The following is a 12,799-nucleotide window of genomic DNA, read 5'->3' as shown; positions in this document are numbered from 1 at the left end:
CATAGCTCTCTCTTGTCTTTTCCTATCTGCTGTAGTGCTCCCTTTAGTATTTCTTGTAGAGCAGGTCTCTTATTCAGTCTCTCAGTGTCTGTTTGGTTGAAAATATTTTAAATTCTCCCTCATTATTTTTGACAATTATTTACGATCTTGATTAACAGGTGCTTTCAATTTGTTGAGTTTAAAAAAAAATCAAGTTGCAACTTTTATTACAAGTTAAAAATGAGGTTCTTAAAAATCTCCACTTGACCAGATATGAAACCCTTTAAAAACCTTTAAAAGTGTGTTGAGAAAAAACAGGCTTTAGAAAACACACATTCGTCATTATGAGAAAGAGACATTTTTACATAAAAATAATGAAAAACCCATGCTGCATAGATAATGCAGATAGTTCTAATCATCTGGTCAACGGGCAAAAAGCAAGCACTTAAGGTCTTCAGCTCCAATCTTTTGTTCATTCCTTATCGCTAGAATTTCAAATTCGCTTTTTGTTGGATGGCTAAACAGGATGATGGTAGGAGATGGTAAATCGGCCTTTACTCAACCCTACCCTGCTCAGCCTTGGGAGCGGACAAATTCTCTGCTGGTGGATTGACAGTTTTTGTCTTTTTGCCATCTTGGGGTTTAGGCTTTTCTTGGTGTCTGCGTCAGTAATTGAAGCTATGGCGGTACCAATGTTGAGGTGGCTGCTGACCTTGGGTCTCATCTCCTTGATTCCCTCATCATCTTCATTGTGACCCTCTCTAGGCTGTCTTTGGCAAGGAACGCCCTTGAGGAATCATGGTCTGTAACCCCAGTACATACTGGTCTATCTTGTTGTATTAGCTAGGGTTCTCTAGAGAAACAGAATCAACAGGGAACACTCGCAAATAAAAAATTTTTACAAGTGTCTCACATGACCACGGGAATGCAGAGTCCAAAATCCACAGAGCAGGCTGTGAAGACGATGACTCCTATGGAGGGTCTGGACGAACTCCACAGGAGAGGCTCGCCAGCCAAAGCAGGAATAGAATCTGTCTCTTCTGAATCCTCCTTAAAAGGCTCCCCATCATCAGATTAAGCACCAATCATTGCCGAAGACACTCCCCTTTGGCTGATTACAAATGGAATCAGCTGTGGATGCAGCTGACATGCTCATGATTTAATTCTATGGAATGTCCTCATTGCAACAGACAGGCCAGCACTTGCCCAACCAGACAAACAGGTACCACTACTTGGCCAAGTTGACACATGAACCTGGCCATGACACTTATCCTGCTGCACGTGGGGTGTTAGCACCATCCATTACTTCTCCTTGGACAGCAGGGTTGGGATACTACAGTGGATGCCCATAGGGTCTCCACATGTAGTAAGGTGGGAGCCATTGCCTGCTGGCATTGCTGGCCTGGCCTTTAGGAACACCCTCTGGTCCCTCCTTCTTTTCCCCGCTCTCACTATTCTGGTCATTTTGCGGGTCATTGCGTGGAGGAGCCCTGCGACATGGATAAGGTCTATAATGGTTACCGCCTGCTGTATATTTACTGCCTTCCACTGGAACTCCACCAGGGCCTGTGACGTTTGCTGCCTCTGCCCCCTTTTCTCCTTCAACATCAAACTCCTCAGTTTCTCCATCTCCTACACTGCGAAGGTACTTCCTGGGGTTATTCTTCTATATGGGAGTCTGGTGTACAAAGTCACATAGCAGTCTTCTACTCTAGACATAAACCTCCCCCCAGATTCAAAGGGAGAGAACCTCTTCTCTCACCTCTCAACGGGAGGAGTGTGAAAGTCACCTGGACAGAAGAGCACATGGCCTGGCATCTATACTGCTGCAACCATTGTTGGAAAATACAATCTGCCACATGCTTACCTCTTAACTAATTAGTCATGAGAAGAATGAGACCACCACGTCTTGCTGAGACCTAACTCCATGTATTGGAGTTGCCAAGGGGCAGGGGCTCGGCCAACATGGAAGCAGCACGAAGCACGGTTCGTTAGGCAACCCCAAGCATTTGCCTTGGGAGCTTCTCAATAAATGATACATGCTGTTATCATTGATCATCTACTTCAAACACCAGGTGAATGTATACTGACAGTCCCCCATGTTGCTAGTCAGGACAGAAATGCCCCAGAAAGAGTTTCTCAGGGAGTGGCCTGCCCAAGCTAAGCTGACTTTCCTCCTGCCCCATTATGAGCTATCTCCATGGCGTGACTTTCCCTCATGCCTGAAGGACTAACATTTATTGGCGTGGAACATTCCAGGCAGGGCGCGTTAACAACAAGGAGAGCCTTTTTCTGAAGCAATCCCTGCCGTTGTTCCTTCACGTCTGTCTACTTCCGTGGAGCTGTTTTGGGTGTTAGAAAATTGGATTAAGCTTCAATCGCATTTTCCCCTAAACACAAAAGTCCAAAATTAGTAGCACATTTCTAACAGACCTCACTTAAAGCCACATCAAATTAAATGGGGTCGTTTTAAAATGGGCCCTCCTGTATATAGTATGCAGCACGGACTGGAAAGGTTTATGAAGTGAGGTATGTTTGTAAATACTGGAAAACTCAAAATTGTTTTGACCTTGTGATATTTGAACCATATTCCTGTAAATTGTATTCAACTTGGAATTGACATCCTGTGGATTTACAGCCCTTTTTTCCCCCTGCATATTGCATCGGAATTTTATTACAAGCTCGTTTGATGATGTTTGGTTTTTATGAACCTTGATGTTATCCGAAGTTGCATGGGATCAAAGGAGGTTGAGGGTAAATGCCTACTTTGGGAGGGTTATTCAGCCCTCGGAACCCACTCATCACAAGGATGGGTAAACTGATGCTCAAATCAGTGAAATAAATGACTGACGCCACGTAGGACGTGGGCATGGTAGCTAGTCTCCAGGAGTTGAGTTCAAGGCTCCTGGAGGCAGAATGGGGCCCGAGAGACGCATCAGCTTTGGAGAGACACAGGCTGGCCTGAAGCCCTCTCAAGAATTCTCTCTCACCTGCTGTGTGACCTCCATAGATGATGCCCGTTCCTCCTGCCCTGTGCAGCAGAGACAGGTGTCCTTATCTTGGGGTTGTGGTGAGGATTAAATGAGATAAACGTGAAGGGCAGAGCCTTGGGCTTGGTGTCTAGAAGGTACCTGATTCCTGTTCCTTCTCTTTTTCCTAATAACTCCTTGTCTGGCACATTTTCACTAAAATAGGCTCCGGAGTGGGGAGCAGTAGTGATGGTGGGCCTGGTGGTAGAAGAAGATGGTTTATTTAGTTGGCCAAAGTTCAGGCTCTTAGTCTTAGGGGGCCTGGAGGAAGTGAGGGGTCCTGGAGAGTGGTTGCACATGGTGACTGTGGGTCAGAGGTTGGGAAGGTAGGAGAGGAGGAGAATGTCCATCTATACCTTTGCCCATGGGAAATCTTTTGCCTCTCTACTCACCTTCCAAGACTCGACTCAGATATCACTTCCCTAGGAAGTCTTTTCATTCTTTTCACCTTTGACCACTTTGAAACTGAGCTCTGAGTTAGGGTTTGGCTGCATGCTACAGAAATGTCACTAGAGGGTTTAACTAAGTAGTATATATTTAAATCTAAAAATGGGCAATACAGGCTGGTACAGCAGCTCAGTGATGCTATCAAGGAGCGGGCTCGTTCTGTCTTTCTGCCCTTCAAGCCTTAGTATGTGATAATCTTGAACACGGCTATTTCAGGGTTACGGGCTTGGACATTTAGTGCTGTCTTCTATCCACGATTTCTTTGCAGGGGTTTTGTTAAGCTGTGTACCCATTTTGTGAGAATCCAGGTAGATAAAGGGAGATAACACAGAGTTGCAAATCAGCTTTCCAGGCACAGCTGAACGATACTGCACTGAACAGGGAAATGGATGAGCAGGTGCCCCCTCCTGTGGGAGGCTCACCTGGGCCCACCTGTCTGCTTCTGGGCACCCGTGCAGTCACATATTAAATACAGCCTAGCTCAATCTCCTTCTTATTATTTGATGCACAGAGACATAAGTAGCAGTTCTAACAGTGTATCCACACCATAGTGCATATCCCCTTTTAGATTGTTCCTATGGAGATGCGACCCACCCAATTGTGGGTGGTGACTTCTGATTGGATGGCTTCTATGGAGATGAGTCTCCATCCATTCCAGGTAGGTCTTGATTAGTTTCCTGGAATCCTTTAAGAAAGGAAACATTTTGAAGAGAGCTGCAGAGCCCAGGCAGCCAGAGACCTTTCGAGATGAAGAATGAAAACATCCCTGGAGGAGCTTCACAAAGCAAGAGGCCTGGAGAGGAAGCTAGCAGATGTTGCCACATTCGCCATGTACCTTCCCAGCTGAGAGGGAAACTCTGAACTTCATTGGCCTTTCTTGAGTGAAGGTAACTTCTTGTTAGTGCCTTAATTTGGACATTTTTATAGACTTGCTTTAATTGGGACATTTTCATGGCCTTAGAACTGTAAACTTGCAACTTAATAAATTCCCCCTTTTAAAAGCTGTTCTGTTTCTGATATGTCACATTCCGGCAGTTTGCAAACTAGGCCACTGAGACACACAAAACTGGTAGTTGTGGCTGTCACTGCAATTGTCAGAGCAGCCTGCAGGAGGTGCTATGGGCCCTGACTCCAGTCCTGAGCCTCCCTTCCCCTGCGGCCCCACCCCTTCCCAGCGGGGGGCCCTGGTTCCTTGGCAGCGCCTTTCCTTGAGGCACCCATTGGGGACCAGGGCTTGGGGAGGGCTGGCCAGGGCCCCACTCGGGTAGACTTGAGCCTCTAGCTGCACTGGGTGGCTGTGGGAGAAGCCAGTGAACACGCTCCATGGCCTGCTTCCCAGAGTCGGGATGTGGGCTCCCGAAGCTGTGAGCCCACCAGCCGGGCAAAGCGTCTTTCAAGGTGGGACCTTCCTGGGCCTCCTCTCCACCTCAACTCCAGATGGAAATGTGTCCAAACACAACAGCTATGGGAGTTTATTACCAGGTCAGCATGTGGAGCTTGAGGCTATTTTGCTGATTGGTATTTGTTTAGGAGACAAATTTGTTCTGCATGAACAAGTTGGGGGTATTTAGCCCACAATCGGCTGGACAGAAGGGGACGGCAGAATCTGGGGCCAGTGGGTGGCTCTTGGAATTAGAGAATTCTGCATCTGCCCCATGATTGCATCTCATTTGAATTTCGCTTCCTGCCTGACATTTGGAGGCACTGAGCAGCCTAAGGCTGGTCTCCTGCTTTGGAGTCCCTGTGCCTATAGACTTTAGGAATGAGGTCAGCCTAGTTGGAGCAAACTGCTTCATGTATGCACACTGCCCTACAGAAGGGCAGTGCTGCGGGGATGTCGAGAGGGCCCCAGTGATCTCTAGGTGGACACCAGCCCAGTTCCCTAAGGCCCCTCAAGACGCGTGCTGAACTGGCCACTGGGCCAAGGGACACACTGATGGCTGCCCTCCTGGAACTGACAGCTTAGCAGGGAAGACCCTGATTGTACAGAGTTACCCACATAATTAGATAAAAACCACAGCTGTGTGTAATGCTTCAAGCAAGAGCCAGCTCTGGGGCTGGACTTAGCAGGGTGACATGCCCCAGCTTCACCTTGGCTCTCCTGATACATCCTTGTTCCTCCTGCCCTGGCCATCCCCTGCAGTTTATCTTTCTCGGAACCCATCATGTCTGGTTCCCACTACCTGATAAACTCCATTCAGCCCAGGAGTTTAAAATGGTGAACTTTATATTACACGGAATTTAAGGAGAAATGAAAAATTCAGCTTAGGTACCGCCCTCTCCAGGAGGCGTCCTGTGGTGGTTTGAAGCTGTATGTACCCCAGCAAACCATGTTCTTAAATCCCATCCATTCCTGTGGGTGTGAACCCATTGTAAATAGGACCTTCAGATGGGGCTACTTCAGGTAAGGTGTGTCCCACCTCAATCAGGATAGGTCTTAATCCTATTGCTGGAGTCCTTTATAAGAGAATGAAATTCAGGCACAGCAAGAGAAAAGCCAGAGGAAGCAACCAGAAGGTGAACAGAACCTGGAAGAGAAGGGAGGGGCCAGGACGCACGGCCATGCGCCTTGCCGTGGGGCAAGCCAAGGACCAAGGATCACTGACAGCCAGGCTTGAATGCCACAGTCTTTGCCAAGAAACCATTGCTTGGATGATGCCTCAATTTGAACTTGTTTCCTAACTTCAGAACCATGAGCACATGAATTCCCACTGTAAAGCTGAACCATTGTATGGTATTTGCTTGAGCAACCATGAAATGAAAATGCATCCTCTGCCCTCACTGGTCCTGCATGCCAGTCACCCCTGTATCTGAGAATCCTGCAGCTGCCCTCCCTGGTCACAGCATATTGCAATCTATGTCTCTCCTATTAGCTGTTCATTTTTAGAGTAAATTTCTTCTATTAATATATGTCACATAACAAAAAACTTCGCATTTTAAAGTGTACATTTCAGTGGTTTTTAGTACATTCGCAATGTTGTCTAACTATGAGCACCATGCAATTCCAGAACATTCCCATCACCTCAGAAGGAAACCCCAGAAGTTGCAGTCCCTCCCCATTTCCTTGTTCTCCTAATCTGTTTTCTGACTCTCTAGATTTGCCCATTCTGGACGTTTCATCAAAATGGGATCATACAATATGTGGCCTTTTGTGCCTGGTTTCTTTCACTTAGCATAAAGTTTTCAAAGGCCATCATGTTGTAGCAGCTATCAGGACTTGGTTCCTCTTTTGTGGCTGAATAATAATCCAGTATGTAGCTAGATTACACTTTGTTTATCTTTTCATCAGTTGATGGACAGTTGGATTGTTTCCAGTTTGGGACTATTAGGAACAATATTTATATAAAAATTCACATTTCTGCATGGACATATGTTTTCAATTCTCTGGGAATATACCTAGGAGTGGAATTGCTGGATCATACAGTAACTCTATTTTTAATTTTTTGAGGAGCTGCCAAACTGTTTTCCAGAGCAGCTGCATCATTTGACACCCCCACCAGCAACTTGCAGGGTTCTGATCTGTTCACATCCTCCTAGATGCTTGCCATGATCTGCCTTTTTTATTACAGCCCATCCTTGTGGATGTGAAGTGGGATCTCATTCTGGTTTTGATTTGCAGGTACCTGGTGGCTAATGATGTTGAGCATCTTTTCACGTGCTTATTTTCCCTTTGCATATCCTCTTTGGAGAAATGTCTGTTCAAAGCCCTTGGCCCATTTTGTAATTGAGTTATTTGTCTGTTTATGGTTGAGTTGTAAAAGTTCTTTAAACATTTTTGGATACTAGACCTTTGTCAGATTATTTTGCAAATATTTTCTCCCATTTGGTGGGTTGTCTTTTCACTTTCTTGAAAGCATCCTTTGATGCACAAACATTTTTAATTTTCATGACATGCAATTTGTCTATTTTTTCTTTGGTTGTTTATGTCTTTGATGTCATTGCCTAATCCAAGGTCACACAGCTTTCCGTTATGTGTTCTTCTAAGAGTGTGTGGTTTTAGCTCTTACATTTAGGTCTTTGATCCATTTTGAGTTAATTTTTGTATACGGTTTGAGGTAGGGTCCATATCCATTCTCCTGTGTGTGGATATCCAGTTATCCCAGTACCGTTTGTTGAAAAAACTACTCTTTCTTCATTGAATGGCTTTAGCAACTTTGTTGGCAGTCAGTTGACCAAAGATGCATAAGTTTACTCCTAGACTCCCAATTCAAGTCTATTCCCTTGATCAGTATGTCTATCCTTATGCCAGCACCATGCTGTCTATTTTGTTTTGCATAGGCAGGCACTGGGAATCGAACCCAGGTCTACGGCATGGCAGGCGAGAACTCTGCCACTGAGTCACAGTGCCTGCCCCATGCTGTCTTAATTACTATAGTTTTGTAGTATATTTTGAAATCAGGAAGTGGAAGTCCTCCAACTTTGTGATTTTTAAAATTTATTTTGGGTATTCTGAGTCCATTATATTTCCATATGAATTTTAGGATCAGCTTATCCATTTCTGAGAAACAAAAAATGCTGTTGGGATTCTGGTAGAGACTGCATTGAATCTGTAGATCAGTTTGGGATGTATTGCCATCTGAATGCTATTAAGTATCCCAATCTATGAATACAGAATGTCTGTTTGTTTATTTAGGTCTTCAATTTCTTTCAACAGTGTTTTGTAGTTTTCAGTGCTCAAATCTTAAAGTTCTTTGAATTACTGCATTCCTAAGGATTTTATTCTTTTAAATATTTTTGGATAATGCTATTATGAATGGAATTGTTTTCTTCATTTCATTTTTAGATTAGATTAAGGACTAAAGGGCAGTTGGCAGAGGCAGCCAACTATACACCAAACCTGGTTCCCATTCTCCCAAGCACTAAGGTGGGGCCTGGAGCATGCTTGGTGACCCTGGAATGTGAGTGGAAGTGATATCGGTCCATTCCAGGCCTGGGTAAATTTTCAGCACAGTCATCCCCTGCATCATCTTCTCCCACGTCCCAGCCGGCATGGCTGGAGATGGCAGAGGCTGCATCAGCGTGTGTTCCTGAGGGCCAGTGGGTCACGGTGGCCCCTGCCCCCAGCAGCAGTGTTATCTGCATGGAACTGCTACAGGTGCATGAAATGAATATTTCATTGAGCCAAGCCACAGAAATGGGGTTTATTACAGAAGCTGATACTACGCTGATTAATACACTCAATTCTATTCATCTTTTAATCTCTGGCATCAGCATGCATGATACATAGTAGGTACCTGTTTTGGATTGGCTTTGAAAAGGGGATTTATTAGGTTACAAATTCACAGTTCTAAGGCCACGACAATGTCTGTGTTGAGGCATCCGGAGAAAGATACCTTGACTCTGAGGAAAGGTCTCTGAGCATCTGGAACACCTCTGTCAGCTGGGAAGGCACGTGGCTGGCAGCTGCTGGTCTTTGCTTCCAGTTTGTTGCTTTCAACTTATGATCCCAGTGGCTTTCTCTCTAAGCATCTGTGGGTCCTCACTTAGCTTTTCCAGAGCAACCTCTGGATTTCATCTCTTAGCTTAGCATCTCCAAACGTCTGTGTCTTGGCTTCATTTCTCTGCTCACTGTGTTGGCTCTGAGCTCTCTCTCTCTCTGTTTTCTGTCTTTTGTTCTCTTTGTTCAGAGCACCAGTAAAAGAGATAAGATCCGCCTTGAACTGAGTGGGTCACATCTCTATGGAAACAACCTAACCAAAAGTTCCCACCCATAATAGGTCATGCCCTACAAGTTTGGATTAAAGGAACGTGGCTTTTCTGGGGTACATAACAGCTTCAAACCAGCACAGTGCCCAGTACATATTTTAAAATGAGTATCTGTTAAGCATCCTTGGCTTGATACTTCCAAAATGTCTTTGATTCTCTCCTATAATTGAGCAAATATTTGTTGAAAGAGTTAATTTATTCCAAAATTGCCTGGAATAAAACAAAATGTTTGGGGAAAGTGCATCAAAAACTGAAAAACCTGTAGATTTGCAAAAGCCTTTGGATGGAGTTTAATTATTGCTTATAACCTGTGTTTTATCATTTGCTACCCACAATAGCCTGGCTACCTAATTTGACTGATGAGAAAACTGAGACCCAGGAAAAGAAAGTAAGTAGCACAGGATCAGACAGCCAGGAAGGGGAAGAGCTGTGACGAGGTCTCCAGTGAACTGATTCATTTCCTTCTGCCTCTGAGCTACTAGAAGGGGTACTGATGCTAACCAGCTTTCCTCCATGCCCTCGCTGGTGCTGTTCCCATCAACCAGAACACCTTTCTTCTCTTGGCTAAATCTTACTCTGCCCACACAATTCAGCTGTGGCCTCTGCCTCCAGGAAGCTTTCCTTGATGTGCCCTTCCCATTGAGGTTAGGTTTGGGGCCTTCTTAGAGGTACCAAGTCACCCTGTACTTCCTGCTGTGATGAGGGCTCCAGTGAACTGATTCACTGCATTCCTAAAGCAGGTAACAGGGTGGGCTCCAGGATGGGCTGCCAGAATTTGAATAGTGGCTTTGAGTGACTTCCCTGTGTCTCTTCCCTCAGCTTCCAGTGGGGATGGTACAAACAGAACCTTTAAACTGTAGGATTAAATGCAACAATACAACGGCAGTGCTTGGAACAGTGTGTGCTCAGCAGGTGTTAGCCCTTGTCTGCCTTACCATGTAGCAGTCGTCGGTTCATGTATCTCCTCCCGGACTGGACCTGGCCCATAGTAAATGCTCAGTAAACATCCATCCAATTCAATGCATAATTGCAAAATGGGCAGCACTGCCCCATCCCTGGCTCATCTCTCAGCATGTGGACACTAGATGCCATGAGGGAGGAGAAAGTGCTGTGCCAATGATGCAGTCCTGAGGAAACACAGGCGATGGTGACCACCAGGGAAAATCAGTATCAATGTGCTGTTGCTGATGGAACCTGCTCTCTTGGGTTTGTTCAAGCATGAACTTCCTACTTTCTTGGTGCTTACGGAACAGGATCTTCTCAAAGGCAGAAATAGCAATGAAGAGCCAACACTTCAATTCATCTCTGGCTAAAATGAAAAGAAAATATGTCAGAATTTAATTGGATAAACTCAGGACGGAAGAATTGGATTATGAGGAGCCCTGGGTGATGTCAGGGTGTCTTGCTGGTAAGATGAGACTATTTGCAGTCCATGGCCCCAGGAGCATAGATATTTTCCCCAGGTGAGAAGGGTGGTCAGTTTAAATTTAATTTTATGGGAGACCTTTTGTCTGTTTTTTCTGGGTCGGAGCAAAAACTGCCTGGAAAAATTCTTCCTGGATTTTCATTCATTGCTAAATGCAGAATTCCTGCTAAATCTCCCCAGAATGTAATTATCAGTCTCCAAGCACATACATCATTGCATATTAAACTACTAAATATTTAATGGTAGCAAATGTAGTTTGTTCATTTATGTTGTTAATAGGCTCATGAGCCTCGAATTAGTTGCTGCATCCCTAATGTAAATCCTTCTCAGGAAACCGTGGCCCCCTGCATCTGGCTTTACTCCTATGGCTGCAGATAATGTAAAACAATGCCTCTAGTATAGTCCAAATGTAACCCACACCCAAACTTTGACACAGGAGCTTTTGCCACAAGAGTTACGACAGAGAGATGAGAATTTAGCAGCTTGTTGAGGGTAAGCCATGACATGAAGCCAGAATCCAAGCTCGCCAGCCAGAGGCAGTGGAGTAGTCTGCCCAGACCACCGTGTGTCTGCCACACCCAGAGAATGAATTTCCGGTTTTCTTTCAAACAGAGACTGGCTAGCTCTGATCAATTCATCGCTTTTCTGCTCACCATGGAAGGCAACTTAGACCTGGTCCAATAATCACAGCCTTTCTCCAACGGCTCATTCATTATTTCATTCATTCATTCAGAAAAATATTATTCAGAAAATATTTGTGTCAGGCATTATTCCAGATATTGAGGAAATAGCAGTGAATATAACATACATTTCTTTTCCTAAGGTGAAATGGCAGAAAAGGGAAGCCACAACAGCATATCATAGAGGAGGTTGTGATAAGTGCCACAAAGACAAATAAAGCAGGAAAGGCACAGAGAGTGAGGGCTGCCGTGGACAGAGGGTGACATTCCAGCAGAGATGTTAAGTGAAGCGAGGGGGGCAGCCCTGTGGTCATCTGGGGGGAGGGTATCCCAGGCAGGGGACCCAGCAGGAGCAAAGGCCCTGGGGTGGCGTGGGCCTGGCTTGCTGGAGGAAGAGTGAGAAGGACCACATGCTGGAGTGCAGCGAGGGCAGTGAAGTGGGAGGGAGCCGCTGCCAGGTGATCTCAGCACACATTTCCAAGAGCTTCCTCTGAGCCAGATATAGGGGGAAAGTGTGGGGGTACAGAGATCCCTGTTGCCAGGAGACCTCCTAGAATTTGCACTCTGATTCGAATTTCAAACACCCTACCTGGAAGGCAGGCAACTGTTGCAAAAGCTTTGCAGATGAGAGCAGAAGCATTGGGTCTGAAACTCTTTCCCTTCACTTATTAACTATCCTCTTAGGTGAGTGATTTAACATCCCTGAGCTGTAGTTTCTTTAGGTATGAGATGGAGAGATCCATGTATTTTCAACAGGGCACAGGTGGGTTTCTTTACTCGCGAGGGAGCAGCTTCTCTTGTTCCCAAACATTCGGTTCTGGTTTCCGCACTCTGGCAAGCAGGTGAAGACCACAGAATTACAAAAGAACACAAACAGAACTCAGAATTTACAAAGCTTTTCAACAATAGCAGTGATAAGTCTTTTCTGCATACCTGATATGTGGCATTTCACATCTCCTTCCTTTCTTCCAGCAAACGGAGATGCAGGTATTTACTTATTTGGGGGCAGTTATTAGTTCTCTGTGTTAGAAATAAGGAACCCGAGGCCCAGGGGAGTCCAAATGAGTCCAAGTGAGGTGGCCAGTGGAGAAACCCACCCCTGACCTGTCTGACTCCAGTGCCCAAGTTTTTCCCACTGTTTTTTCTCCTGCTTGGTTTGTCATTCGTTACTTACTTTCCTGTGGACAGCTTGGGTCCTGCTGACCCCCTCTCATTGGAATGCGCGTGGCGTGGCTCTGACTTCCAGTTCACCTATGGTCCAGGGCCAGTTCCAGCCTCAGCCCACGACGTGCTTAAAGAAGGAGAAGGTGTCATTTGTCTCTGCGACCTGTTAAATTGCAAGGCAGAAAGGTCCCAGGATGAAGGAATACTGGACTGGGGCTCCGAAACCTTCCAGCCGAAAGGCACTGCTTGGCCAGACACTGTCCATTTGCAGAACAGCTGCATTAGCCTGCAGGGGCAGGCCCAGGTGACAAATACACTGGAGAGCTCAGTGCTTGAAATACACTGGATATCTCAGTGGCTTGATACAA

At 45.5% G+C, this 12,799-nt stretch overlaps 1 pseudogene; it reads right to left on the bottom strand.

The window, feature by feature from the left end:
- Nucleotides 1-533: 533 nt before the first annotated feature.
- On the bottom strand, nucleotides 534-2,850 carry LOC143663332 (Y-box-binding protein 1 pseudogene; annotated as a pseudogene).
- Between the last annotated feature and the right edge of the window lie 9,949 nt (nucleotides 2,851-12,799).

This window comes from Tamandua tetradactyla, chromosome 19 (assembly GCF_023851605.1).
Source record: "Tamandua tetradactyla isolate mTamTet1 chromosome 19, mTamTet1.pri, whole genome shotgun sequence".
NCBI classification, from domain to species: domain Eukaryota; kingdom Metazoa; phylum Chordata; class Mammalia; order Pilosa; family Myrmecophagidae; genus Tamandua; species Tamandua tetradactyla.
Note: the sequence above shows the minus strand (reverse complement) of the source record. Positions and strands in the feature narration are given on the sequence as shown.